The 26,866-nt window shown below is 42.5% G+C and overlaps 1 long non-coding RNA gene across 2 annotated transcripts in view; it reads right to left on the bottom strand.

The window, feature by feature from the left end:
- Window positions 1–26,866, bottom strand: part of LOC132397027 (uncharacterized) — an 80,987-nt gene that overhangs the window by 49,147 nt on the left and 4,974 nt on the right. For both annotated transcript variants that reach the window (XR_009513238.1, XR_009513239.1), the window contains exon 2: window positions 11,704–11,822. This is a non-coding gene — a long non-coding RNA (uncharacterized LOC132397027). The remainder of the gene's footprint in view (window positions 1–11,703; window positions 11,823–26,866) is intronic.

Here is a 26,866-nt window from a genome sequence, read left to right as displayed (position 1 = left end):
CTGATCATCCTGACTTAGAAACATATCACCATTCCTTCATTGTCGCTGGGTCAAAGTCATGGAATTCCCTCCCTATCAGCACTGTGGGTGTACCGACACCTCAGGGACTGCAGCAGTTCAAGAAGGCAGCTCATCATCACCTTCTCAAGGGCAACTAGGGATGGGCAATAAATGCAGGTTTAGCTGGTGGCACCCATATCCCATAAATGAATAATTTAAAAGAGAAAAATCCAAAGGGAGAAAAATTGTTTGCCTTGGGTGCTTCACTGCCATGGTGGAAAGGGAAGCAATCTCCCAACAAGGATTAATCAGTGTTAGGAAGTATTCTGAACTTACTGTCTGAGAATATTTATTTGTTTGTTTGTTTGTTTACTTACTTATTGACATAGAGCATGGAATAGGCCCTTGCAGCTCTTTGAGCCACAACATCCAACAATCCTTCAATTTAATCCTAGTCTAACCACCAGAAAATTTACAATGACCAATTAACCTACCAACTGGTACGCTTTTGGACTGTGGGAGGAAACTGGAGCACTCAGAGGAAACCCTCGCAGTCACAGGAGAACGTACAAACTCCTTATAGGCAGCAGCGGGAATTGAACCTGGTTCATTGGTACTGTAAAGCAATGTGCTGACCACTGTACTAGTGTGCTGCCCCAGGCAGATATTGATTCAAGAACCAGTCTTCATTCCTAACTGTAAATTGCAAGCAGTAAAATGAAGGTAAACTGGGCCACAGGCTAAGAGATTGCATATGCATCAGGCAAACATTAAGACAATGGGAAATCTGCCGATGCTGGAAATCTGAGCAACACACACGAAATGCTGGAGGAACTCAGCAGGCCAGGCAGCATCTGTGGAAAAGAATACAGTCGATGTTTTGGGCCGAGACCCTTCATCAGGAATGGAGAAAAATAAGAGGAGTCAGAGTAAGAAGGTGGGGGCGGGGGGGAAGGAAGAAACATAGGATGATAGGTGAAACCGGTGGGGGGGGGAAGGGAAGAGATAAAGAGCTGGGAAGTTGATTGGTGAAAGCGACACAGGGTAGGAGAAGGGGTAATCTGATAGGAGGGGATAGAAGGCCATGGAAGAAAGGAAAGGGGGAGGAGCACCGGAAGTAGGCGATGGCCAGGTAAGGAGATCAGATGAGAGAGGGGAATGGGGATGGGGAGTGAGAATGGAGTGGGCGGAGGAGATCACCGGAAGTTTGAGAAATGGGCATTCATGCCATCCAGTTGGAGGCTACCCAAAAGGAATATAAAGTGCTGATCCTCCAACCTGAGCGTGGCCCCATCGCGACAGAAGAGGATGACGTGGATTTTCATGTCAGATTGGGAATGGGAAGTGTAATTTAAATGGGTGGCCACTGGCTGCCCTCGCTCCATCCTCCCACCACCCGACCAGCTATCGGGTTATTCTTCTCTTCACTTACCATTCTACCAGCTTCTGCGTCCGTATCCAGCACATAATTCTCCGTAACTTCCACAATCTCCAATGGGATCCCACCACCAAGCACATCTTTCCTCCCCCACCCCCACTTCTTTTCTGCTTTCCACAGGGATTGCTCCCTGGTTCATCCATCCTTTCCCACTGATCTCCCTCCTGCCACTTATCTTTGCAAGCAGAACAAGTGCTACACCTGCCCCTACACCTCCTCCCTCACTACCATTCAGGGCCCCAGACAGTCCTTCCAGGTGAGGCGACTCTTCACCTGTGAGTCTGTTGGGGTCATCTACTGTGTCCGCTGCTTCCTTCTGTATATCACTGAGGCCTGACGTAGATCGGGAGACCACTTCACTGAGCAACTACGCTCTGCCCAGCAGTAAAATTGGGATCTCCCAGTGGCCACCCGTTTTAATTCCACTTCCCATTCCCATTCCGACATGTCACTCCCTGGCCTCCTCTACAGCCGTGATGAGGCCACGCTCAGGTTGGAGGAGCAGCACCTTATATTCTGTTTGGGTAGCCTCCAACCTGATGGCATGAACATCGATTTCATGAACATCCAGTAATCCACCCCCCTTCACCATTCCCCATTCCCATTTCCCTCTCCTTACCCTCTGGTGCTCCTCCCCCTTTTTCTTTCTTCCATGCTATTCGGTCCTCTCCTGTCAAATTCCCCCTTCTCCAGCCCTGGATCTCTTTCACCAATTTCCCACCATTTTCCTTCACCCATCCCCTTTCCCAGTTTCACCTAACACCTTGTGTTTCTCCCTCCCTTCCCTCCACCTCTTAAATGTTACTCCTCATCTTTTTTTCTCTAGTACCGATGAAGGGTTTCGGCCAGAAACATCGACTATAATTTTTTTCATAGATGCTGCCTGTTCCTGCTGAGTTCCTCCAGCATTTTGTGTGTTATTAAGACAATGGGGTTGTGTTAACTGCCCTGCACCAACAGTAACAGTAATCAACAGTAATTTGCAACATTGCAACTAAGTTCATGAAGGTGTTTGAACATTCAGAGGTATCTGTCATTATAGATATGTAATTCAAAGGAAGCATTGTCAACCCAAAATATTTAAGTATTGTAACTATTGATATTGTATTGTGTCAGCTACTGTTACCATTGATCTCAAGGGTATAAAAATGTGGTGTACTTTTCGATTTGTGAGCCTCTACTGAGAGTGTCTCCAGAATAATGCCTGCTTATAGTGATGAATGAAGATTACTACATCAGCAGCTTCAGTGTTCTCCAGTGAAATCGATCACAGTCACAACAATCAGCCAGAATAGAGTAGAGGAGGTTAACTGCACTGGCATCTTCCTCATCACAAAATGCTAGGTGATGTTGCCATATCACAACAAGCATCCTGTTTCAGGTGAGGGACAAGTGCAATATGTCGTGGTGTTAACCATGGCAGTCACCATTTAGATGACACTGTCTTTACAGTGAGGTACTGTAAGGATATCCATATCCTCCACGCCATGGCAGGTAACAACTACTGCTGGACTGACCACCAGGCCTTATTAATCTGCTCTAATGTCTTGATCATAATGGTCACAAAACATCTGTGTGTTGCCAGAGGAAAACCAATGTCAAAGATCTCCAGACCAGGCCAAGGCAAATTTTTCAGACAATGCCTCACAGCCAAGATGTGAATTTCCAAACTACAGAAACCTCAAAGCAACCTCATCTTACAGGCTCCTTTGAGGCCCTACACAATTGCATCTATAAAGAGACTCCTGACTCCTCAAGGAGCAACTCACACAAAATGCTGGTGGAACTCAGCAGCTCAGGCAGCATCTATGGGGCCAGATATTTTGGGCCAAGCCCTTTCATCAGGATTACTTTGGTAAGAGTGACTCAGGGAATGAGGATCTAATTAGCTGTAAACGTAGCACACTCCTGGAACTCAACAGTTCAGGAAAGATCTGTGTAGTCCATACCTTTGCCTGCACAGATGCTGCACCTTTCTTCAGAAGGACCGGCAGAAAATCACAGGCCTACTGAAGAGATGTTAGATGGAGAAATTACAGAAGTCCCAGATTTAGACGAGCAATTGCATCTAGCCAAATGAGAACTAGTCTTCTATTTCAAATATAATGTACATATTAATTAGTTTTGAAAATAAAAGGGCTGTTCTCTGAAGAGAGCTAACTGCTGTCTCACAGCAGGAAGCCACTTAAAGGGTTTGCTTTGGAAACTGACATGAAACTAACTTGACTATGAGACATGCTTGTTTACATTGGCCAGGAATACAGACCATGGAACTATGTTAATTAGCCGTCACTGAAATCCCCAGGATGAGATTAAGGAAGGTTGCAGATTGGCTGCTTTGCCTTTAGCAAGTCAAATATAGACAGTCAGATGTGCTCTGGGCTGCTGATCCCAGAAGCTTTTAGACTATCCACATGAATTATTTTTATTCCTGAACAAAAGATGTTTTTGTCAGATATGGTGTGCTCCTAATGTAAGTATGTAATTCTATAGAACCATAGTTTTTAATCCCCTGCTGTTACCCCAGTGCTTAAAGAATATAAAATCTAAGTGTGCTTTAAAGTTAGGTATTAGTACCTAGAGATTCTTCCTATGTGTCTGCATGTGTCAAATAAGGACCCATTACATCAGCATCTATGTAGCTCATTCAGAAGCCGAAGGGCACCCATTCACAATAGAGACAGAAGAGACTCTGGACTTTGCAGGAAAAAGCAAACTTCTGGAGGAACACAACAAGTCAGGAAAGATCTGTGTAGTCCATCCCTTTGCCTGCACAGATACTGCCTGACATGTTAACATGTTAGATTTTTCCAACTGTTTGCTTTTAGACCCAATGAAATTGTTCAACAAATCACCTTGACCCTCCCACTGGGATCAATGTCCTCGCTTGGGCATTGATATTTACTCCCAGACGTCACTGCACTAAGCTTATTAATAGGTGTTGAGTTTGAGTTGACTACCCTTCTCAACTTCATGTCGGTCGTAGATTTCTTGTTATGTCAATTGATTGATATCAACTAATTCAGTACAAAAACATGCCAGCTTTTTAAATAAGTTATTTTTATAATTGTTAAGAATTAGAAGAATGAAGGTTAAATGAAACAACAAATATGTAGTATATTGCAAAATCAGGATAATGTGAATGCTGGAGATATGAAATAAAAAGTAACAGAATAAGATTTATTATCAATAATTTATGCAATATAAAATTTGCTGTTTTGTGGCAGCAGTACAGTATAGAAGCATAACATTACAATAAATTATGAAAATAAATAAATAATGGAGAAAAGGGAATAACAAGATGGGGTTCATGGGCTCGTGGAACATTCAGAAATTGATGTTGGAGGGGATGAAGCTGCTTCAGGATCTTTGAGTGTGGTTCTTCAGGCTCCTGTACCTTCTCCATGATGGTTGTAATGAATAGAGTGCATGCCTCAGATGCTGAGGGTCTTTAATGATGGATGCCCCCTTCCTGAGGCCCTGCTTCTTAAAGATGTCCTTGACAGCAGGGAGGGTTGCGCCCGTAGTGGACCTGGCTGAGTCTACAACCCTTGCGATGCTCTGCTTCAGAAACTACATACCAGGCTGTACAGAAACCAGTCAGAACACACTCACCGTGCATCCATACAAATTCAAGGGTCATTTGTGACATACCAAATCTCAAAATGCTTTTAAGTATAAGCAGATTGAAAAGCCTTAATGGAGGGGAGAATCAATTAACTTTTCCTTTTCATTATTTTCCCCTAGTTGCAGCATTTTCTTTTAATATGCTTGTGGAGTCTACCCACAAGAGCTTGTTCTGGTATTGGAGTGTCTGCTGAACCAACTCACTGTAACTGAGAGTGAATGAGCAGGAGGGTGTCCTGAGGACATGGCTCTGCCCATCCTCATAATAGCCTAGCAAAGATATGAAAATTAGTACATCGAAAACATTGAAACTTTTAGTGAAATGCACCATCTGTGCCAACGCAGTCTGAGAATGTGCTGGGGGGCAGCCCACAAGCATCACTATGCTGCCAGCACCACTTACTAACACTAACCCGTAAGTCTTTGGAATATGGGAGGAAACTGGAGCACCTGGCGGAAACCCACATAGTCATGGGGAGAACACACAAACTCCTTTTACAGAAGCAGCAGGAAATGAACCCCAGTCACAGGCGCTGTAAAGCATTATGCTAATCGCTAAGCTACCACGCTGCCCTGAAGAAAAGCCCTAATGGTCTTTTAACAAAGACTTTCAAATGAGATAATTCAACTTAATTTTAAATAGTTTAAAATATAGAGAAGTAAAATGCTGTTCAATTTAAAGCATAACATTAGAAACGAATTAAAACTATTAAGATAAAGTTATGATTACAAAAGTGAACCACGTACCTGCATGTAGTCTCTTAAACAGTGTTATTGATTTCATTTGAATGGTCAGGTTTAAACTGCTTAGAGCAGCAAAATAACAACAATTGATAAATTGGTAACCAGGTTTATGATTGTCACATGTACTGAGGTGCAATGTAACACCTAACCAGCACAGAGATTATTCCAGATTATTTTATTACTACAGTGCATTCAAATAGAACTAGGCTAAGCAATAAGGGAAGTGTTACAGAGGAAGTAAAGGGCAGGCAGATAATAAGGTCAAAATGAGGTAGACTGTGAGGTCAAGATTCCACCTTATCATACTAGGGTACTGTTCAAAAATGTTATAGCAGTGAGACAGAGGGTGGTACATGCTTTCAGCCTTTTTTCTCACTGCCCAATGGGGGGGAAGAGAAGACAGAATGTCCAAGGTGGGTGTGATTTTTCATTATGTTGGCTGCTTTACCGGGACAGCGAAAAGTGTAGACAGAGTCCACGGAAGGGTACAGACACAAAATGCTGGAGGAACTCTGCATCAGGCTAGATCTATGGAAGGGAATAAATAGTTGATGTTTCAGTCTGAGACCCTTCATCAGGATCAGAAAGGAAGAGGGCAGAAGCCAGGGGAGGCTTGCTTCCATGATGTGCTGAGCTTTGCCCACAACTGTGCAATTTATTGAAAACCGTGGGCACAGCGGTTACCATGATGCATTCTGAAAGGATGCTTTCTCCGTTGCATCGATGAAATTTGGTGAGTCAAAGAGGACATGCCAACATTTCATTAGCCTCCTGAGAAAGGCACTGCTAAGTTTTCTTGGTCAGGGCATTTACGTGGTTGGACTGCAACAGGCTATGATGATGTTTACTCTTAGGAACACTCAACAGCCCTAGGAAGCTCTCAGCCCTCTCAACCTCAGTACCACTAATGTAAATAGGAGCATGTGAACCACCCCCTTACTAAAGCCAATCTGGTACAGGCTGTCATCATGACAACATGTCCCTATCTCATTTCTGTACACATTACTCATCATTATTTGAGATGCAAAGCACTATGGTAGAATCCTCTGCAAATTTGCTGATGGATTTAGCGCAGAATCGGGTACACAGTCATGACCGTATAGGGAGTAGAGGAGGGGCTGAGGATTCAGCCTTGTGGGGCACCCCCTTTGAGAATAATTATGGCAGAGGTGTTGTTGTGTATCCTGACTGCAGCCTGTTGGTCAGAGTGCCAAGGATACAGTTTCAAAAGGATGTATTGAATCCCAGATCTTAGAGTTTGGAGAGCAGCTTGCTTGGAATTATAGTACCGAAGGAGGTGTAGTTATTAAACATAAGTCTAACATAGGGATTTAACTGCCAAAATGTTCCAGAGGTGAGTATAGGGCGAGGGAGATGGTGTCCACTGTAAATCTATTTCAGCAGTAGGCGAATTACAATCAGTCTGGTTGCCTGGGAAGCTGAAGTTAATGCGTACCATGATAAGTCTCTCAAAACACTTCACGATGGAGGATGTTGGATCACCAGGCTTTAATCATTAAAGCATGCTTCTTTGTTATTCTTAGGTACCAGGATGAAAGTTCCAATCTTAAATCAGATGTGAACTACAGCCTGAAGCAGGGAGGGGGTAAAAATATCTGCAAATACCCCTGATAGCTGAGCTGCATTTGATCTAAGAACACAATCATGGACACCATCCGGGCCAGGTCCTTTGGACAGGTTCATGCTCTGGAAGAGTGATCTTGTGTCTGCAGTGATGGCTGAGGGTTTTGTACTGGAAATTGTCAGAGTGGGTGGTGACAGTACAATCCTCTTCCGTCCAAAGTGTGCATAGAATGCACTAAGCTCATCAGGAAGTGATGCGTTGTGGCCGGCAGTGCTGCACTGCCTGACATTGTCTTGTGGCCCATTATAGCAACGTAAGCCCTGTCACAACTGATAGCTGGTCTGGTCATCCCCGATAGCCTGATAGAGATTATATCTCAATTATTTCTATAGGTCAGTGTCACTTGATTTGAATGCTGCATTGAACTTCAGCAGGTAGTAAATCTGGTTCAGTCACGGTTTCTGGCTTGCAAACACTTTGTTTGTCCTGTTTGGTACACAGTCCTCAAAACACAGGCTGATGAAGGCCAGGTTGAAACCCTTTAATCAGATCCTCCCTCTCTTCCTCCTGTCTGATTCAGAGTCTTCAACTGAAAATATTATTTTTATTTATTTTATTTTTGTTTAGATTTACAGCTCAGTAAGATCCTCTTCTGGCCCAACGAGCCCATGCCACCCAATCACACCCATTAACCTAGTAACCCATAAGCCTTTGGAATGTGGGAGAAAACCAGAGGAAACGCATGGGGTCACAAGGAGAACATTCAACTCTGATTCTTTCCAAAGGGTGACGGGTGCCTCCAGTATTTTCTGTTTTTATTGCAGAACTTCCGGATTTTCTGATCTTCAAAATAGGATAGGGAAAGGTTAACAATCAGAGTAGGCAAATGAATGGAAGGGATCAGTATAGGTAGGCTGAAGGTTATCTTACTTCAAAGGACCATGACCACACACCTTCTAGAGGTAGAGGTTTTCACCCTGCTTTTATGTCAAGTTTCATGAGCAATGTGCACTGCAGGAAGCTGATTTAATTAGCTTACTGAAGTCTTACAACGTTTAACAAGACACCTGTAAGATTCAAACTCAAACACCATAAAACAGGGTTGGTTGCAAAATGAGATGAAAATGAATTTCCCAGTTATAAATTCCAAGGAAATTTAATATTACCCTTGGTGCACTGATTTGTCAGAGGTATGTTTTGTAGCTGAGCTCTTAAGCAGAACTACACTAATTAGCTGTTTGCCAAATAGAAGATAAACTATCAATTACTGTTTGTGAATTAAGATATGCTCATTTACAAATTCAGCATCTAGTTCTGCAAATTTCTATCATATCAATGAGATTGGTGAATTATGCTTTAGTAAAAATATATAATGAGAATCCAGTTTAAATTTACTTTTCGTTAACAAATGATCTGATAAAGTAGATCTGATCATTTCTAAGGTAAGGACATGTTCAGCACAGCTTTGTGGGCAGAAGGGTCTGTATTGAGCTGTAGGTTTTCTATATTTCTATTAGTATTCAATTAAGTCCAGTTTCATGGTTGACTGCTGTTTCTCATGTGTAGGTCTAGATAATGATTGGCAAAAAAAATAAACACGAAATGCTGGCAGAACGTTTCGGGTCGAAACGACATTATTACTTCCTCCCATAGTTGCTGTCTGGCCTGCTGAGTTCTGCCAGCATTTCACATTTTTTTATTTATTTCCAGCATCTGCAGATTCACTCGTGTTGCATTGATAATGATTGGCAACCTCCTTTTCATTGCAAGATAGACAGCATTTTAAAAATTATTTATTCTTTCTTTCTTATTCCACATTTAGAGCTGTGGGTATGCCAGGCAGTATAGTATAATGTTCCTCTTGTGGGAGGTGGGAAGGCAGGGACAACTCCAGTGTTCATGGTGACATCATCTGCAAGAAGATCTTCTAACAGATGGTGTTGAGGAGTTGAAGCTGGAACTGAATGAACTCAAAAGACTGACAGCCAGTGCAGAGTACTCCCGTGCCTGCTCCCCTCAACAACAGGTATACCGCTTTGGATATTGTTAGGGCAGATGGGAAGATCTAGCAGAGGAAAACCACACCAGGCAGATCTCTGGTACTGAATTTGGCACTGTGGTTCAGAAGGAAAGTGGGACAAGAGGTGAGCAGTAGTGGCAGGGTATTCATTGTTTAGGGGAACAGATGAGAACGAGAACGAGAACCCGGATGGTATTTTACGTCCCAGGTGCCAGGGTCACAGTATTCTTAAATGGGAGGGTGAATAGCCAGAGGCTGTGGTCCACTTTGATACCAAAGCCATGGGTGAGATGGGTGATGAGGTTATGCAAAGTGTGTGAAGGAAGTTAGATGCTAAATTGAAAGACAGAACTTCCAGAGTTGTGACCTCGGGATTGCTACCTATGCCGCGTGCTGGTGAGGTCAGAAATAGGAATATCGTACAGTTTTACACAGGCTAAGGAGGGGGTGCAGAAGAAAAGACATAAGATTTTTGGATCAATGGACTGTCTTCCAGGCAAGATGGGACCTGTAAAGAAGGGAGAGTTTGCACCTGAACAGGAGGGACTAATATTCTAGTGGGAAGGTTTGCTAGTGATGTATGGGGGCGGGGGGGAATGTTTAAACGAGAGTAGCAGGCGGCTGGAAACGAAAGGTTGAAATCAGGCTCTCATTGACCACTTGTCCAGAAAAGCATTACGGGAAGAACTGAGAAATAAGAAAGGTATGACCATGTTATGGACCACCCAACAACTTGCAGGATTTAGAGGAACACATTTGTAGAAAGATCTCAGACAATTACAAAAAAGATAAGGTTGTGATAGTAGTTGATTTTAACTTTCCACATATTGATTGGTATCCCCATACTGCATGAGGGCTGAATGGGAAAGGATTGTCAAATATGGTCAGGGAAGTTTCCATAATCAGTATATAGAAGTCCCAATGGGAGAGAGTGGGATTCCAGTGATCAAAATGCCATTAGTTTCAAGGTAATTTTGGAAAAGGATAGGTCGGGTCCTCAGGTTGAGATTTGGAATTGGATAAAGGCCAGTTTTAATGGTATCAGAAAGGATATTTCAAGTTGAAAATTTTAACTAAATTAATTATCAAAGTACATATAAGTTACCACATACAACCCTGAGATTCATTTTCTTGTGGGCATACTCAATAAATCCACAATAGGATAAAAACCACAATAGAATCAATGAAAGTCCGCAGCAACTTGAACATTCAACCAGTATGCAAAAGACACAAACTGTGCAAATATAAAAAGAACAAAATAATAATAATGAATAAATAAGCAATAAATATTGAGAACATGAGATGAAGACTCATTGAAAGTGAGTCCATAGGTTGTGGGATCATTTCAATGATGGGGCAAGTTAAGATGAGTGAAGTTATCACTTTGATTCAAGAGGGTGATAGCTGAGAGGTAGTAATTATTCCTGAACTTGGTGGTGTGAGTCCGAAGGCTCCTGTACCTTCTTTCTGATGGCAGCAGAGAGAAAAGAGCATGACGTGAGTGTTCCTGATGGTGAAGATAGGTGTGGATTGGGACAGGTAGGTTTCAGGCAAATGTGTACTTGGTAAGTGGAAGACCTTTAAAAGTGAGATTTTGAGAGACAGAATTTGTATATTTCTATCAGAATAAAAGGCAAAGAGTCTTTATGAAACTTTGGTTTTCAATAAATATTGAGACCATGGTTATGAAGAAGACGGAGGTACATAGCAGATTTAGGCAGGTAGGAACACATAAGGTACTTGAAGAGTAGAGAAATGCAAGAGAATACTCAAAGAAATCAGGAGGGCTAAAAGAAGGCAAGATGTTGCTCTAGCAGACAAGGTGAAGGAGAATCCTAAGGGCTTCTGCATGCGTAAAGAGCAAAAGGATAACACACAAAATTGTTCCTTTGGAAGATCAGAGTGCTAAACTATGATGGGGAGATCTTAAAAAGATTTATTGCATTTATATTTACTTGGGGGGGGGGGGCAGAGATAGTGTCTAGAGAAGTGAGAAAGCATCAGCAAGGCCGTGGACCCAAAGCAGATTACAGAGGTTAGGGTGAATGCAGTGCCTTGAAAAAGTATTCAGCCCCTACAGCTGCAAATTTTACTGTCTCATTTCCTAAATCTAAATTTAAAATATATTAAAGTAGGATTTTTAAGCTAATTTACAAAACATTGTGCATCATGTTAAATCAAAAAAAAAATTCCAAGAATTGTCAACAATTGTGAGGTTGGAAAAGTATTCATCCTCTTTGTAATTAACTTTCCTCAAGTGTATTACATGGTATTACCTTACCAACTCACCCAATTTGTTGATGTAGAAAATTGGATGATCATTTGTTTGGACCCCTGCAGTTTGCGTAACGTCCCAAGCGCTCAACATTTGATGCCATTGCCATCACCTTCCACCTGGCCCTAACCATCTGGACAAAAAAGACACGTACGTTCAAATGCCGTTCACAGACTTCAGTTCAGCATTCAACACAATCATCCCTCAGAAACTGATTGGAAAGCTGAGCCTACTGGGCCTGAACACCTCCCTCTGCCACTGGATCCTAGACTTCCTGACCGGGAGACCTCAGTCAGTCCGGATCGGGAGCAGCATCTCCAACACCATCACACTGAGCACGGGGGCTCCCGAGGGTTGCGTGCTCAGTCCACTGTTCACTCTGCTGACCCACGACTGTGCTGCAACACACAGCTCGAACCACATTATCAAGTTCGCCGATGACATGACTGTGGTGGGTCTCAACAGCAAGAACGACGAGTCAGCTTACAGAGAGGAGGTGCAGTGGCTAACGGACTGGTGCAGAGCCAACAACCTGTCTCTGAATGTGAACAAACCCCCCTGCTGAAAATCGATGGCTCCTCGGTAGAGATCGTAAAGAGCACCAAATTTCTTGGTGTTCACCTGCCAGAGAATCTCACCTGGTCCCTCAACACCAGCTCCATAGCAAAGAAAGCCCAGCAGCGTCTCTACTTTCGGCGAAGGCTGAGGAAACTCCATCTCCCACCCCCCACCCTCATCACATTCTATAGGGGTTGTATTGAGAGCATCCTGAGCAGCTGCATCACTGCCTGGTTCGGAAATTGCACCATCTCGGATCGCGAGACCCTGCAGCAGATAGTGAGATCAGCTGAGAAGATCATCGGGGCCACTTTTCCCACCATCACGGACATTTACACCATATGCTGCATCCACAAAGCAAACAGCATTATGAAAGGCCCCACGCACCCCTCTTACAAACTCTTCTCCCTCCTGCCATCTGGGAAAAGGCACCGAAGCATTCGAGCTCTCATGACCAGACTATGTAACAGCTTCTTACCCCAAACTATCAGACTCCTCAATACCCAGAGCCTGGACTGACACCAACTTATTGCCTTCTACTGTGCCTATTGTCATGTTTATTATTTATTGTAATGCCTGCACTATTTTGTGCACTTTATGCAGTCCTGGGTAGGTCTGTAGTCTAGTGTAGTTTTTTTTCTGTGCTGTTTTCACGTAGTTCAGTCTAGTTTTTGTACTGTTTCATGTAGCACCATGGTCCTGAAAAATGTTGTCTCGTTTTTACTGTGTACTGAACCAGCAGTTATGGTTGAAATGACAATAAAAAGCGACTTGACTTGATTTGACTTGATGACTTGTTTTGAATGAATTCTTAAGAACAAATACCTCCTTCTCCTCTGTAAAGTTCAACACTATGGTAGATTTTCAATGGACCAAACCAAAGTGAAGACAAAAGAGCATTCAAGGCAAGTCAGGGAAATGACAAAAGAAAAGCACAAATCTGGGGAAGGGTACAAGACCATTGCAAAGGCACCCAACATGCTCAGTGTAATCCACTATGAAAAAGAGGCAAAACATCTGAAACCACAGCTACACTGCCCAGATCAGTCTGCCCCTCTAAACTTAGTCACCAAAGAAGAATGACACTTGTAAGAGAGGCTACTGTGATCCCAACAGTCACTCTCAGTGAGCTGCAGAATTCAGTGGCTGCAACTGGAGATGAAGTTCATGGCTCCACAATCTCTAAGGCCTTGCACATAAAAGGAAGAAGACCAGGTAAAAAAAAAGATAGGAGAGGAGGGTGGATCATAGAAGAAAGGGAAAAAGAAGGGACTTTAGGGGGAGATGATAGGCAGGTAAGAGGCCAGAATGAGGAATAGAAGAAGGGTGATAGAGGGAACTATTTTTACTGGGAGAAATTGATATTCATACCTTCAGACTGGAGGATGCACAGACTGAATAGACAGTGTTGCTCCTGCACCCTGCTCCTCACCATGGAGCCTGTTTCTGTGCTGTAGTGTACTATAACTGTATGACTCTGCATACATTAGTGTATCCATGTGTGCTTGCGTATGTGGGATTGGGGGGGGGGGGAGGTGGTTCCCAAACACAATCTGCCCTACTTACTCTTTTCCGTAGATGCTGCCTGGCCTGCTGTGTTCCTCCAGCATCTTGTGTGTGTTGCTTTGTATTGAATTATAATTCACTTAGAAAGATGGCAAACTATGGATGTATGCTCCTTAGCAATGGCGAGATCTAGGGAGCCTGGATTTAAATTGGTGAAATGTTTACAAAAAAGGAGAGGTTTTTTTCACTCAACAAGATTTGGGGTCAGGAATTCATTTGCTGAGGTGGTAGACACAAGCCCACTCACTGCATTTAAAAACAGGGCACAGACCTGAAATGCATTAACTACAAAGTGACAATCAAGAGCTAGGAAGTGGGATAACTCAAAATATTGGCCATTGTGTGCCAACGGGCCAAGTGTCTTCCTCTTGTGCCATGATTTTATTACTTCTTCATTTAAAGAAAATTGAAGATCTAAGAAAGTTATGAGCTTATTGAGCTTAGACCAGCAACCAGTTCAGACATCGGAAGTTTGAGAGAAGGGAATTTCGTTCAGGTCCACTGCCCGAGTAGGAAAAGGGAGCAGCAGTCACGGCAGCATAATAGAGCATTGACCAGCGACCAATCCACGTTTGAAATGGATTAGCAAGAGCAAATTAAAGGCAGATGGGGTAAGCACAGCGCTCATCTTCTGAGTGGACAGGGAATGGTGAGCTTGAGGCTTTAGTTCTTCGAGGCTTCAATGAAGAGAGGCTTCAATTAGAGAAAGCAAAGTTCTAGGTTAAGTTTTTTTCCTTCCCTTCTTTATATCCGCTCAGCTAGATGCCAAGTAGAATAGTTGAGTGGTCCTCTTGCAGGATGTGGGAAGGCAGGGAGACCTCCAGTGTCTCTGATGACCACAACTGCAAGAAGTCCATCGATCTGCAGCTTCTAACAAACCACGTTCAGGAGTTGGAGCTGGAACTGGATGAACTCTGGATCATTTGGGAGGCTGAAGGGGTGATAGTTACACCCAAGGAAACTGGGTGACAGTCCGGAAAGGGAAAGGGGTTAAGGAGCTAGTGCAGAGTACCTCTGCGGCATCTCCCTGAACAACAGGTATACCATTTTCGATACTGCTGGGGGTGTTGACTTCACAGTGGTCAGGTCTCTGGCACTAAGTCTGCCTCTGTGACTCAGAAAGAAAGGGGGAAGAAGAGGCACACTGTGGTGATAGGAGATTTGTTAGTTACGGGAATGTGTAGGAGATTCTGTGGGTGAGTATGAAATTCCCGGATGGTAAGTTGCCTCCGGGTGCCAGGGCCTGGGACATCCTGTATCGTTCTCAGCATTCCTAAATGGGAGGGTCCATGTAGCTACCAATGACATGGACAAGTGATGAGGTTCTGCATAGGGAGTTAGGTGCTAAATTAAAGGGCAGGATCTCCAGGGCTGTGATCTCAGGATTGCTACTCCTGGCACATGTTAATGAGGACAGAACTAGAAAGACTATACAGTTTAACATCTGGCTAAGGAGTTGGTGTAGAAGGAAGGGCATGAGATTTTTGGATCATTGTTCTCTCTTCCAGGGAAGGTGGGACATGTATAGAAGGGACGATTTGTAGCTGAACTGGAGGGGGACTAATATCCTAGTGGGAAGGTTGGTTAATGTTGCACGGTGGGGTTTAAAAGGGAGTTGCAAGGGGATGTGAACTGGAGTGCCAGAACAGTTAGTGGAGAGGTTGTGGAGGCAGATGTTGGTAAGACCTCAGACAAAGTCTGGAATCAAAAGGTTGATGGTGCATCTAGTTATCTGAGCTGCACCTATTTCAATACAAGAAGTATCGTAAGAAAGGTGGATGAACTCAAGGCATTGATCAACACCTGGAATTATGACGTTTTAGCTATTAGTGAGATTTGGTTTCGGGGAGGGGGGCAGGACTGGCAGCTCAGTATTTCAGGACTCTGTTGTTTTAGAAGTGACAGAGCAGGGTGGATTAAAATGAGGAGGGGTGGTGTTACTAGTCAGGGAAAATGTCATGGCAGTACTCTGTCAGGACAGACCAGACAACTTATCAGGTGAGGTGTTAAGGGTAGAACTGAGAAATAAGAAAAGTATGACCATGTTAATGGAGCTATATAATAGATCACCCAACAATCCACGGGATTTCAAGGAGAACATTTGTAAAGAGATCGCAGACTGTTGCAAGAAACCTAAGGTTGTTATAGTAGGTGATTTTAATTTTCCACATATTGACTGGGAATCCCATACTGTAAAAGATCTAAATAGGATGGAGCTTTTCAAACGTGTACAGGAAAGTTTTCTGCATCAATATGTAGAAGCATGAAATACCAGGTTTGCTATTAGGAAATGAGATAGGACAGGTGAAAGAAGTTTGTGTAGAGGAATACTTTGCTACCATTGACCACAATATCATTTGCTTCAAAGTAAATGTGCATAGTGATAGGTCTGGTCTGTAGGTTGAGATCCTAAATTGGAGAAAGGCCAATTTTGATGGTATCAGAAATGATCAGGCAAGTGTGAATTAGGACAGGCTATTCTCTGGAAAATGTGCACTTCGAAAGTGGGAGGCCTTCAAAATCAAAATTTTGAGAGTACAAAGCTCGTATGTGCCTGTCAGAATAAAATATAAAGATAACAAGTGTAGGGAACGTTGGTTTTCAAGAGTTTTTGAAGCCCTGGTTAAGAGAATAAAAGGAGGTGCATAGCAGGTATAGGCAAGTAGGAACAAATCAGGTACTCATGGAGTATAAAAAATGCCAGAGAGCACTTGGGAACGAAATCAGGAGGGCTAAAAGACAGCATGAAGTTGCACTAGTAGACAAGGTGAAGGGGAATCCTAAGAGATTCTACAGATATGTTAAGAACCAAAGGAATGCTAGGGACAAAATTGGTCCTCTAGAGACCAGATTAGTATTCCATGTGTGGAGACAAAACAGATAGGGGAGACCTTTAATGCATTCTTTGCATCTGCATTTTCTTGGTAAACAAATACTGAGTCTATAGAAGTGAGGCAAAGTGGCATGAATTTCATGGACATTGTGCAGATTCCAGAGGAGGAGGTGTTTGCTACCCTGAGTCATATCAGGGTGGATAAATACCCAGGGCCTACAAGGTGTTCCCTCAGACTATACAGGAGGCTAGTGCAGAAATTGCTAGGGCCCTAACAGAGATATTTAAAACACCCTATACGTCCAGAGAAGAGGATTGGACGATAGACAATGTTGTTGCTGTTTAAAAAGGCTGCAAACAGGTCAAATATTTTATCAATTATGGGTAGACATATTAGGGAAGCAAGAGGGAAATTTATTCAGAATAAGATAGTACACAGATATTATTGGACACCAACTAGACTCTACAAAATGGGGATTGTTGATGATCATTTATGCTGGAAATGTAAAAATGAGGCGGGCACATATTTTCACATGATTCATATTTCCATGGTTCATCCAATTTGGTGTAAAGTTCCTGGTTTGTTGGGGAATTGGTTGGGTCCTACACTGCCCTTGTGCCCACGGCTTTGTCTCCTGGATGATAGGACAATGATACCTAATGTAAACAATGACAAATGTACTATTTTTAAGGCGGGTCTCATCACAGCTGCAGAATTATATTGCAAAACTGAAAAAACCCAGATGTCACACTGTGAGGGAATGGACTGAGGAAATGGTTAAGATTTTATCATATGAACACATGTTGGGAAGAATTAACAGTGAGGGAAAAGTGCAAGATGCGTGGGGTCAATTTTGGTTGTATGTTAATTTAAACTTGAATTAGAAGTTTTTTTTCTGTTTCTTGATTTTATATGTCTTCCTGTCATGGGATGGCTGTGTAAATATGCTGTACTGTATCTGCTCTATGATATGCTGTGCTGCTTTGTAAAATAAGAATAAATAATAATAAAAATTTTAAAAAAGACTGCAAACAGAAACCAGGAAATTACAGGACGGTGAGTCTAACATCAGTTGTGGGAAAGTTATTGGAAGGTGTTCTGAGGGACCGGATATTTATGTATTTGGATAGACAGGGACTGATTAAGGATCTTCAGCATGGCTTTGTGTATGGTAGATCACGTCTAACCAATCTTAGAGTATTTTCAAGGAAGATACCTGAGAAGTGGATAAAAGCAAGGCAGACGGTGTTGCCTACATGACTTTAATCATGCATTTGACAAGTTCCCACATGGGCGACTGGTCAAGAAGATTTAGTTGCTTGGCATTCAAGATGAGGTAATAAATTGGATTAGACATTGGCCTTGTGGGAGAAGCCAGAGAGTAGTAGTAGGTGGTTGCCTCTCTGACTGGAGGCCTGTGACTAGTGGTGTGCCGCAGGGATTGGTGCTGGGCCCTTCGTTGTATGTCATCTATATCAATGATCTGGATGATAATGTGGTTAACTGGATCAGCAAATTGGTGGATGACACCAAAATTGTGGGTGTAGTGGACAGTGACAGTGACAGTGAAGATAGCTTGCAGAGAGATCTGCGTCAGCTGGAAAAATGGGCTTTAAAATGGCAGATGGAATTTAATGCAGACAAGTGCAAGGTTTTGCACATCGGTAGCACCAACCAGGGTAGGACTTACACAGTAGGACACTGAGTAGTGTGGTGAAATAAAGGGATCTGGGAATACAGGTCCATAATTCATTGAAAGAGGCATCACAGGTAGGTAGGGTCGTAAAGAAAGCTTTTGGGATATTGGCCTTCATAAATCAATATATTGAGTACAGGAGATGGGATGTTATGTTGATGTTGGTGAGGCCTAATTTAGAGTATTCTGTGCAGATTTAGTTACCTACCTACAGGAAATTTGTAAACAAAGTTGAAGGAGTGCAGAGAAAATTTACAAGGATTTTGCCAGGTCTGGAGGACCTGAGTGATAAGGAAAGACTGACTAGATTAGGAATTTATTCCTATGAATGTATAAGATTGAGGCGAGACTTGATAAACGTTTACTAATTTATGAAGGGTATTGACAGGGTAAATGCATGTAGACTTTTTCCATTGAGGCTGGGTGGGACTACAACTGGAGGTCATGGCTTAACAATGAAAAGTGAAAAGTTTAAGGGCAACTTGAGAGAAAACTTCTTCACTCAGAGGGTTGTGAGAGTGTGGAATGAGCTGCCAGCACAAGTGGTCCATGCAAGCTCAATTTCAATGTTTAAGAGAAGTTTGTATAATTACACGGTTAGTAGGGATATGGAAGGCTATGGTCCAGGGAGTAGGCAGTTTAAATGGTTTCAGCATGGACTGGATGGGTCAAAAAGCCTGTTTCTGTGTTGACTCTATGATTTACAGTAAGAGACTTTGCAATGCATCAGAACACAATGTTTTATGGAATGTATGCAAGAAGGCATTTTGTAAGGCAGACTGAGTAAGATTGTCAATTCGATAATTGATCTTGTTAGTGTTATATATACCGAAGGACAGTGAAAAGCTTTTGCTTAATGCTAGAGACAGATCATTCCAAACATAAATACAGTGAGGCAGTACAAGAGGCAAAAAAAAACCAGAATGCACGATAAAGTGTCACAGTTATGGAGTAAGTACAGTGCAGGTAGACAATGCAGTGCACAGGCCATGTCAAGTAGATTGAGAGATCTAGAGTTATTGTATATGAGGCCTATTCAAGAGTCTTGCAACAGTGGGATAGAAGCTGTCCTTGATCCTGCTCACACATATTCTCAAGCTTTTCTATCTTCTGCCTGATGGGAGGGGTGGAAACAAGAATAACTGGGGTGATTATATTGACTGCTTTCCTGAGGCAGTAGAAAGTGTAACAGAGTCAATAGATGGGAAACTAGTTCTCCTGGGTTGCATTTGTGTCTCCATGAAACCTCTTGCAGTCTTGGACAGAGCAACTGTCATATCAAGTTGCGATAGATCCAGTATTAATGATGAAATACAGATGAAAAACTGTAAATGTAATCACGCAGGGAAGGACAATTTCGATGAAATCAAATAAGGCCCATATATCTTATCTTTTCAGCAAGTTTATGAGTGTGACAGTGAAATGTTTTGGTTTTTTTTTGAATCATCAAATTATTCAAAACAAAGTATGTTGTAGAAACTACAACAGATTCTCCTCATAAAATACATAACTGCTCTTCTAAATAACCTGCTACAGTAGTCATTTGGCTTCCATGCAAATCACTTAAGTATAGTTTCCACTAACACAGCTTCTTTTCCCCTACATTTACAGTATTTTCTATTTATCCATGTGAGGACTGATTCTAAGCATCCACCATTACTGTGACGAGATAGGCTAGCGACTCTGCCCCATTCACAATGTTTATATCCAGCTGAATTCAGGCCAAGGAAACTTTCATGTGTGATAAGAACTGAATCCAAATTTACACATCTTCATGACACATAAACCTACAGTAAGATCTGCATAGTCTTAAAGATGACAGCAGAAATCGTTGACCAAGGGTGGCAACTTAGTTTTGATTCTCCTGTTTCCCACATCCCATTACAGTCTTGATTCACCCAAACTATAACTTTGCTGTCCCAAGGGCTCAAGTAGAGCTGGTAGAACTCTTTATTTTGACATCTGCCTAATGGCTTTGAGTTGGAGGCAGGCTCATGGATCAGTCATGAAGTTCAGGAGTTGTGCACAGCTAATTCAATTGCCACTCTTTCATTTCCAAATCCAGCTCCTGCCGTTCTATTACAATCCCACGTGATTATTTGTGTATACCGCTCACCAGCTTCATTTATCAACACCAACAGTTGCTGTGCATATATTTTTTCAAAGAAGGTTATCATGGTGTGGAAACAGCTCGGAGAAGCTGACTGACAGGTACCTGAGTGAAGAGGTTGACTTAAAAGGAACAATTAAACAGATTGGGTAATGTTCATTTTTTTCCAGAATCCTGAGAGATTACCTTATCAAAACAGCCTTCTGATGGGGCATGAGAAGCTGGGAGAATATTTTGTTTTGTGGGGAGATCTAGAACAAGCAGATATTGTTTCAAAATAAGTAGTCACTTCCTGAAAGTGGATATGAGTATCATCTCTGAGGATTATGAATTTTTGGAATTCTCTTGCATAAATTCTCTTGCAGACTGCTGAACAAGCTGCTTTATTAAAAATATTTAACTGATATTTGGATTTTGTGGAATCAGCTGTAATGAAGATTAGGCAGGTAAGTGAAGTTGAAACAGAATTAAATCACCCGAACTCCCTATATGACAAATTAGGCCTGAGTCAATGTGGTCCACTTCTGCTCCTATTTTGTTCCTAAACCATCAATGGTCTATTTGGCATTTCTTCCATCTCCTCTATTTTCTCAGAACTGTATTTATTCCACTGCCATATGCCTCCTTCAGTGCAACTGTGTATACACCTTTTCATATGTCTCTGATGTAAAGACTTGACCTCACATTCTACCTTGATAAAACCTTGCGGCTAATTTCACTGTACTTTCTCTGCAATTGCAACACTTTATTGTGTACTCTGTTATTGTTTTAGACCATAAAACATAGGACTGGAAATAGGACATGCAGCCCATCGCATCTGCTCTGTTATTTGATCTTGCTTGATCCATTTTCCTCTCAACCCCATTCTCCAGCTTACTCCCTGTAACCTTTCACACCCTGACTTACCAAGCATCTATCAACCTCCAGCTTAAATACACCCAATGACCTGGCCTCCACAGCAGCATGTGGCGATGAATTCCACCCTCTGGCTGAAGAAATTCCTCATCATCATACATTCTAAATGTATGTCCCCCTATTCTGAGATAGTGATCTCTGGTCTTCGAACCCCTCTCCCCACTTTAGGAAACATCCTCTCCATATCCACTCTATCTACACTTTTTAATTTTCGATAGGTTTCGAGCAGATCCCACATCATTCTTCTAATTCCAGCAAGTACAGGGCCAGAGCCATCAAATGTTCCTCTCTCCAAACTTTCCTCTCTCAAAGTTTGACCTCTCTCCAATATCAGCACATTCTTTCATAGATTAGGGGTCCAAACCTGTTCACAATACTCCAAGTGAGGACTCACCAGTGCCTTATAAAGCCTTAACATTACACCCTTGTTTTTCTATTGTTGTACTCTTAAAATGAATGCTTACTTTGCATTTGCCTTCCTCACCACTGACTCAACCTACTAGTTAACATTTAGGAAATCCCGCACAGAGACTCCGGGGACCCTTTGCACCTTGGATTTTTGAGTTTTCTGCACATTTAGAAAATAGTCTCCACTTTTATTCCTTCTACCAAAGGGCATGACCATATATTTCCCAACACTGTACTCTATCCGCCACTTCTTTGCCCATTCTGCTAATCAATCTAAATCCTTCTGCAGCCTCCCAGGTTCCTCAACCCTACCTGCCCATCTTATCATCCTTAAAGCCATCAATTCCGTCATCCAAATCATTTACAAACAATGCAAAAAGATGCAGTTCCAACACCGGCTCCTGTGGAAACATCACTTGTCACTGGCAGCCAATCAGAAAAGTATCCCTTTGTTGCTACCTTTGACCTCCTGCCAATCAGTCAATGCTCTAGCCATGCTAGTATCACTCCATGGCTTCTTATCCTGCTGAGCAGTTTCATGTGCATCACCTTGACAAAGACCTTCTGAAAATCCAAGTACACAATGTCCACCGATTCTCCTTTGTCTATTCTGCTTGGTATTTTCTCAAAGTGCTTGTTATTTCCTCAAAGAATGCCAACTGATTTGTCAGACAAGGAAACCAGGGTGACCTTGGTCTATGTGTCCCAAAACTGTAATGTATGGATCTTTTTTTTTAGAGCAATGACTCCCCTTAGCACTACAAATCATCTGTTGTCTATGCATGTGCATGTTGTCTATGCATGTGCAAATCATCTGTTGTCTATGCATGTGCATATTGATTTCTCTTCCTTTCTCACTGCAACATCAGTTAAAGCATGTATGCTTTTATTTTAATTTATATGTACAGGCACAACAAATCGGCAACAAGTACAAACCTGACTGTCAGAAAACATTATGAACTGCACCAACAATTCTGAGATGAAACAATGAAAGGAAAAAGTTAAACAGTACAGAAGGCCGCCACGGACACCAACAAAGGGATGCATACTGCATAGGACACAGTGAAATATGCAGCAACAAGTCAAGATAAAGTGAAATAACATAGAGTTGGCTTCATTTGGGAAACTTGATGAATTTGATAGTGCTAATGAACGCTGAGAGTCATATATTGAGAGGATTGAACTGCATTGTAAGGCGAACGATGGGGTTAAGGAAAAGAAAGCCCCCACGCTTCTTAGCTTAATGGGTGCTAGGACGTACAGTCTGTTATACAACTTAGTAACTCCTCAAAAGTCAGCAAGAAAGATGTTCAGTGAAATTTGTTACAATTTTACAAAATCATGTGAACCCTAAAATGTTGGTAATAGCTGAAAAATTCAGATTTTACAAAAGAAACAAGTCAAAGGATGAAAGCTTTTCTCAATGCCTTGCAGAACTGCACAAACTTTCCCAGTACTGTGACCTCAGTGATGGACTTCTTGATGTATTCAGGAACAGGCTTGCATGTAGCATGCTCTGTCAAAGCACTCAAAAGAGGCTACTGTCAGAAAGAGACCTAACCTCAGGACTGACATTGACTATTGCAATATCATTAGAGACTGCAGCAAAGGATGCAGCAGAACTACAGCAAAATTTAGAATGAGAAGTGCAGAAAATGGTGCAAAAAGCCAAAAATGGTATTGATATGGCAAATCCTACCGTGATGTAAATCACTGTTGGTTCAAAGAAAAAGTTTGCAGAACGGGTGACACAGAACACCGCATAGAGAGTCTGCAAGTCGTACAAAAAACACAACCAAAGAGCAAAACCACACAGAATGAAATTTTCAACCACAAAACTAAGTCAATGCATAAAGTGACTGCAAAAAAAAATCATACAACAAAGAGTCTGACAAAGGCCATGCCTAGAACTCCATAGCATTTTTGAAGCAGATCACAAAATCATGTGCATTACAATAGATGTGTCTGATGTGAACTGAAAATGGAGCTGGATACAGGGTCAACTTTGTCTATAATTTCAGAGGCTGACTACAACAGACTGTTTTCTAAGCTACCACTAGAGAAAACCTCAGTGATGCTACGCAGGTGAAAAAGTGACTCTCACGGGTAAACTGAAAGTGAGTGTGATGTATAGAGGCCAAACACAGCAGTTAGAGCTTTATGTGTTGAAAAGTGGAGGACCAGCACCTTTTGGATATAAATGGTTAAGAAAAATCTAACTGGACTGGCTATCAATCAAAGTTCTTGGTGTGACATCAACATGCAATGGCAGCCCAAATGGTAGCACTAACCAGAGACTGTCACAGCTGCTTAATGCTAATGAGAAGGTGCTTGAGAAAGGGATTGGTAAACTCAAAGGCGTGAAGGCCAGAATTGAACTGGATGAAGCAGCAACACCAAGATTACAGAAAGCGTGTCCAGTGCCTTATGTACTATGACCTAAAGTAGATGCTGAACTGCAGAGACTGAAGGGTTCTGGAATTCTCTCTAAGGTGGACTGGAGCAATTGGGTCATGCTTATTGTCTGATGATCCAGAAAGGGAAGGCCAGAGCCGTTCACATATGTGGGGATTTCAAAGTGAGCACAAACTTGGTGCTGCATACTGTGCAGTATCCCCTGCCACAAATAGAAGACGTTTTTGCATCTTTGGCAGGCAGGGAGAGGTTTTCAAAGGTTGACTTATCACAAGCCTATCTGCAAATGGAGATTGAGGAGTCAAGCAGGAAGTTCATCACAAGCAACACTCACAAGGGACTGATCTAGTATATATCTCTCGTCTTTGGCATTGAATCAGCTTGAGCAATTTGGTAAACAGCAAGTGATCCAAGATATCCCAGGAACATAGTGTCACCTTGATGACATCATCGTCACTGGCAAGAAACAGCACCTCCAGAACCTGGTAAAGTGCTCACCAGGCTGAGTACAGTCTGTGTGCAAAGAGAGAGAAATGTGAGTTCTTCAAGTATGAGATCTCATACTGTGGACATGTCATTGACAAGTCTGGTTTAGATAAGTCACAAGGGAATACTGAAGCAGTGCTACAGGCACACAAATCGGAAAATGTGTCACAACTCAGGTCATACCTGGGCCTTGTAAACTACGACCATCGGTTTCACCCAAACATTGCTAGAGTGCTGCACCCATTGAGTGTACTGTTACAGACAGGAGCAAAGTGGGAATGGTCAGAAAGATATGAAAGAGTATTCATGATCTTTCAAGAATCACTTGATTCTGGCACAGTCCTGGAGGACTGGAAGATTACAAATATCACTTAACAAGGGAGGAAAGCAAAAGAAAGGAAACTATAGGCCAGTTAGCATAATCTCAGTGGTTGGGAAAAAGCTGGAGTCCAATATTAACTATGAAGTTTTGAGGTACTTGGAGACAAATGACAAAGTAAGACAAAGTCAGCATGGTTTCTGTAAAGGGAAATCTTGCCTAACTAAAGTGCCTTTGAGGAAGTAACAAACAGGGTGGACAAAGGAGAGGCAGTGGATGTCATTTACTTCGATTTTCAGAAGGTACTTGTTAAGGTGCCACACATGAGGCTGCTTAATAAAATCAAATCCTATGGTGTTACAGGAAAGATACTGGCATGGATAGAGAAATGGCTGACAGGCAGGAGGAGTAAGTGGGAATAAGAGGAGCCTTTTCTGCTTGGCTGCCTGTGACTAATGGTGTTCCTCAGGGGTCAGTATTGGGACCGCTGCTTTTCACATTGTTTGGCAAAGACTTAGATAATGGACTCGATGGTTTTGTGGCAAAGTTTGCGGATGATACGAAGATAGGTGGAGGGGGACGTAGTGCTGAGGAAGCAATGTGATTACAGCGGGACTTATACCCAGAGCAGACCCAGACCAGATGAACAGCACCCTAAGGTTCTGAAAGAGAAACATAGAAACATAGAAAATAGGTGCAGGTGCAGGCCTCAACAGTGCGAAAGGGAGGTTAGGCAGGTGATAGAGAAGGGACTTGCTCAGACTGATAGTTTGAGATGTATCTATTCAGCCCTTCAAGCCTGCACCACCATACAGTATGATCATGGCTGATCATCCAACTCAGAACCCTGTACCTGCTTTCTCTCCATACCCCCTGATCCCTTTAGCCACAAGGGCCATATCTAACTTCCTCTTAAATATAGCCATGATCCGGCCTCAACCATTTCCTGTGGCAGAGAATTCCACAGATTCACCACTCTCTGTGTGAAGAAGCTTTTCCTCATCTCAGTCCTAAAAGGCTTTCCCTTTATCCTTAAACTATGACCCCTCATTCTGGACTTCCCCAACATTGGAAACAATCTTCTTGCATCTAGCCTGTACAATCCCTTTAGAATTTTATACGTTTCAATAAGATCCCCCCTCAATCTTCTAAATTCCAGTGAGTATAAGCCTAGTCGATCCAGTCTTTCTTCATATGAAAGTCCTGCCATCCCAGGAATCAATCTGGTGAACCTTCTTTGTACTCCCTCTATGGCAAGAATGTCTTTCCTCAGATTAGGGGACCAAAACTGCACACAATACTCTAGGTGCGGTCTCACCAAGGCCTTGTACAACTGCAGTAGAACCTCCCTGCTCCTTTACTCAAGTCCTTTTGTTATGCATGCCAACATACAATTTGCCTTTTTCACCGCCTGCTGTACCTGCATGCCCACCTCCAATGACTGGTGTAGAATGACACCCAGGTCTCATTGCATCTCCCCTTTTCCTAATTGCCCACCATTCAGATAATAATCTGTTTTCCAGTTCTTGCAACCAAAGTGGATAACCTCACATTTATCCACATTAAATTGCATCTGCCATGAATTTGCCCACTCACCTAACCTATCCAAGTCACCCTGCATCCTCTTAGTATCCTCCTCACAGCTAACACCGCCGCCCAGCTTCGTGTCATCCGCAAACTTGGAGATGCTGCATTTAATTCCCTCATCTAAATCATTAATATATATTGTAAACAACTGTGATCCCAGCACTGAGCCTTGTGGTACCCCACTAGTCACTGCCTGCCATTCTGAAAAGGTCCCGTTTACTCCCACTCTTTGCTTCCTGTCTGTCAACCAATTCTCTATCCACATCAATACCATACCCAATAC

The sequence above is a fragment of the Hypanus sabinus genome, chromosome 1 (assembly GCF_030144855.1).
Source record: "Hypanus sabinus isolate sHypSab1 chromosome 1, sHypSab1.hap1, whole genome shotgun sequence".
Taxonomy (NCBI): domain Eukaryota; kingdom Metazoa; phylum Chordata; class Chondrichthyes; order Myliobatiformes; family Dasyatidae; genus Hypanus; species Hypanus sabinus.
This window is presented reverse-complemented; position numbering and strand designations above follow the sequence as displayed.